Raw genomic sequence first — 4,299 nt, 5'->3', positions numbered from 1 at the left:
CAAGAGATGGGATACACCATGAAACGACCCATCTACGCATCATAGGAATAGAGGAAGGAGAAGAATTTCAGGTTAATGGTGTTGACTAGATCTTAAACGGATTGTAGAAGACAATTTCCTGAAAGTAAGGAAAGGCAACCGCATACAAATACAGGAAGCACATAGAACACCAAATAAACAGGATCAGGAAAGAAACTCCCCATGACATATCATAGTAAAAACACTAAATGTACAGAACAAAGAGAGAATACTGAAAGCAGCAAAAGAAAAATAAGTCACATACAAAGGAAAGCCCAAGGTATTTCCAGCTCTACATGGCAATAGATGCCAGCCCAGAATACTATACCCAGCAAAACTGTCTATTATAGTTGAGTGGGAAGTAAAATCTTCCATGACACGAATAGCCTGAAAGAATACGTGTCCACAAAACCAGCCTTTCCAAGAATACTTGAAGTAATACAGAAAGCGGAGAGAGAAATAACTATTCCCCGGGGCAACAAAAGAAAATAAACAAAGGTATAATTGAGGAAACATAAAATTAGACAGAGAACACAAACAGCAATCAAAATGATGGCAACCAATACATATCTTTCTTTTTTTAAATATTTTATTATTTTTATTTTATGTGTTATGAGTATATTGCCTACATGGATGTGAGTGCACCCGTGTTGTGCAATGCTGTGGAGATCAGAAGACGGTGTTGGATCCCCTGAAACTCTAGTTAAGGATGGCTCGTAGCCATCATGTGAGTGCTGGGAATCAAACCTGGCTCCTCTGATAGAGCAGTCAGTGCTCTTAACTGCTGAGCCATCTCTCCAGCCCTCCAATACACATATCTCAATAATAACCTTAAATATCAATGGATTGAACTCCCCAGTCAAAAGACACAGGCTAAGTGGATGGATTAAAAACAAAATCCATCTCATTGCTGTCTGCAAGAAATCATTTCACCTTCAAGGACAGGCACTACCTTAAGGTAAAAGGATGGAAAAGAATATTCCAAGCAAATGGCACCAAGAAGCAAGCAGGGGTCGCAATTCTAATATCTGACAAAATAGACTTTGAAGTAAAACTAATCAGAAGAGATACAGAGGGACACTTCATTCTGATCAAAGGAACAGTTAACCAAGAAGATATTACAATCCTTAACATAAAAGCACCAAATTCTGGTGCACCCAAATTCATAAAAACAACACTACAGGACTTTAAGACACAGATTAACCCCAACTCAGTAATAGTAGGGGATTTAATACCCTACTGTCTCCATTAGACAGGTCAACTGGACAACTAATAAACAGAGGGATGTCTGAATTAAATGATACCATACATGAGATGGACCTAACAGACATCTTTTGACTATTCCATCCAAGTACCAAAGAATACACTTTCTACTCAGCACCCCATGGAACATTTTCAAAAATTAACCACATACTGGGCAACAAAACAAACATCAGAAAATACAAAAAATTGAAATAATTCCATGCATGCTATCAGACCACAATGCAATAAAGCTCAAAATCAACACTGGACAAAGCCCTAGCCACTACGCAAACTCATGGCGATTAAACAACACACTCCTTAACAATGAGTGGGTCAAAGAAGAAATTAAGAAAGAAATAAGAGAATTCCTGAAATTCAACAAAAAGGACAATAGATCACAACACAACCTCTGGGACACTTTAAATGTAGTCCTAAGAGGGAAGTTTATAGCTCTAAGTGATTACATTAAAAAATTAGAAAGAGCCTAAATAAATGACCTAACGCTGCAACTCAAGGCACTGGAAAGGCAAGAACAAATAAAACCCAAACCCAGCAGAAGAGAATAAATAACAAAAATCAGAGCATAAATTAATGAAATAGAAACAAGGAAAACCATACAAAGAATCAATGAATCTAAGAGCCAATTCTTTGAAAAGCTAAACACGAGAGACAGACCCTTAGCCTAGTTAACCCAAAGAAAGAGCAAATCCAAATAAACAATATCAGAGATGAAAGGGGAAAATAAGATCCAGAACATTATAAGGGAATATTTTTAAAACCTATATGCTACTAAATTTGAAAATCTAAAAGAAATGGATGGGTATCTAAAGTCACAGGAACCACCAAAGTTAAACCAAGAAGAGATCAACAGTTTAAACAGACCCATAACATATAAGGAAATTGAAACAGTAATACAATGCCTTCCAACTAAAAAAAGCCCAGGCCCAGATGGATTTACAGCACAATTGTGCTGGACAGCTTTAGTGTAGACTTGACACACCTGGGTTGAGGGAGCCTCAACTGGAAAATTGACTTAATTGGACTAGCCTGTGGCCATGTCCATGGAGTACCTTCTTGATTGCTGAGTGATGTGGGAGGGCCCAACCCACTGTGGGTGCTGCCATCCCTGGGCAGGTGGACCTGTGTTGCACAAGAAAGCAGGCTGAGCAGGAGCCAGGGAAGCAAGCCACTAAGCAGCATTCCTCCACGGCCTGGGCTCCAGCTCCTTCCTCCAGGTTTCTGCCCTGAATTCCTACCTTGGGCTCCCTGATGAACCATGATCCAGGAGATATAATCTGAATAAACCTTTTCCTCTCCAATTTGGTAGTGATCAGAGTATTTTGCACAGCAATGGAGAAACTAGGACAAAAATTCTACCAGACATCTGAAGACCTCCAACCAATACTACTTAAATTATTCAAAAAGATATAAACAGAGGGAGAACTCCAAAATTCCTCCTATGAAGCCAGCATCCCTCTAATACCCAAACAGGGTAAAGACACAACAAAAAAGAAAACTAGAGACCCATATCCTTAATGAACATAGATGTAAAAATTCGCAACTGTTGTGCCCAGTTCATGAGACCCCAAAGACCACCAAGGAGCCAAACGATGGAAACACACAAGGGTTCTTTTATTGTTGCAAGCTTACGTTTGGGCCCTTCTGTCACCAACCCAGTGGATCTCAGATGTGAAACCCCTTGCTTTGGGAGACAGAGATTTTTATAGGTTTATTTCAGCAAGTTCAGCAAGTAGGGCATCTCCAGCCTGGAAAGCATCTGATTGGTTGCAGCCCAGTGCCAAACCATAAACTGCTGCCTTCAGGAAATCTGAGGAGACATCTGGACTTTTAGTACTTTCCTGTCCCTGGTTAATTGACCGTTGTTGGGGGAGTTGTTCTCTATCTGTTCCAAGTATGCTTTTTTGCGGTTTTTCCTGGAACAGGGTTCAGGGTTGGGTCAGTCCCATGGAGGTTTTATCCAAGATGGAGTCACTCAGGTATCTCACAACAAAATACTTGCAAACTGCATACAGACACACATCAAAAAAATCATTCACCATGATCAAGTAGGCATTATCCCAGAGATGCAGCAATGGTTCAATATACGCGTCAATAAACGTCATTAATCATATAAATGGACTCAAAGACAAAAACCACAGTCATCTCAGTAGATGCAGAAAAGGCTTTTGAAAAAATTTAGCATGCATTTATGTTCAAAGGCCTAGAGGGAATTGGGCTGGAGGGAACATACCGCAACATAATTAAAGCCGTATATAACAAACCCACAGCCAACATCATTCTAAATGGAGAAAAACTGGAAGCATTCCCATTAAAACTAGGAACTAGACAAGGCTGTCCGCTATCTCCACTTCTCTTTAACATAGTGCTTGAAACTCTTGCAAGAGCAATAAGAGCAGGAATTAAAGGAGTAATTAAAGGAGTACTAATTGGAAAAGAAGAGGTCAAATTATCACTTTTTGCAGATGATATGATACTATACCTAAGAGATCCCAAAAGTTCCGCCAGAAAATGCCTAGAACTGATCAATACTTTCTGTATACTGGCAGGTTACAAAATCAATCTACAAAAATCAGTAGCCTTTCTATGTACCAATATCAAGCAATTGGAGAAAAATACAAGGAAATGCTCCCATTCACAATTGCTGCAAAATAAAATAAAATAAAATATCTTGGAATACATCTGATCAAAAACACCAAAGATCTCTGCAATGAAAATTTTAAATTGTTAAGAAAGAGATTGAGGAAGACACCAGGGGATGGAAGGACCTCCCATGCTCATGGATTAGAAGAATTAATATTTGGAAAATGACCATCATACCAAAGGAAATATGTGGATTCAATGAAATCCCAGTCAAAAATTCCCATGACATACTTCACGGAATTAGAAAAAAAAATCCTTAAATTCGTATGGAAGCACAAAAGGCCCTGGATAGCTAAAGCAACCCTGAGCGCAAAGAGCAATGCTGCGGGTATTACTATACCAGATCTCAAAGTATACTACAGAGATATAGTCATAAAA

Source organism: Nannospalax galili, unplaced genomic scaffold (genome assembly GCF_000622305.1).
Source record: "Nannospalax galili isolate Female #2095 unplaced genomic scaffold, S.galili_v1.0 scaffold630, whole genome shotgun sequence".
In the NCBI taxonomy this organism is placed as follows: domain Eukaryota; kingdom Metazoa; phylum Chordata; class Mammalia; order Rodentia; family Spalacidae; genus Nannospalax; species Nannospalax galili.
The sequence above is the reverse complement of the archived record's forward strand: the minus strand, read 5'-3'. Positions refer to the sequence as shown.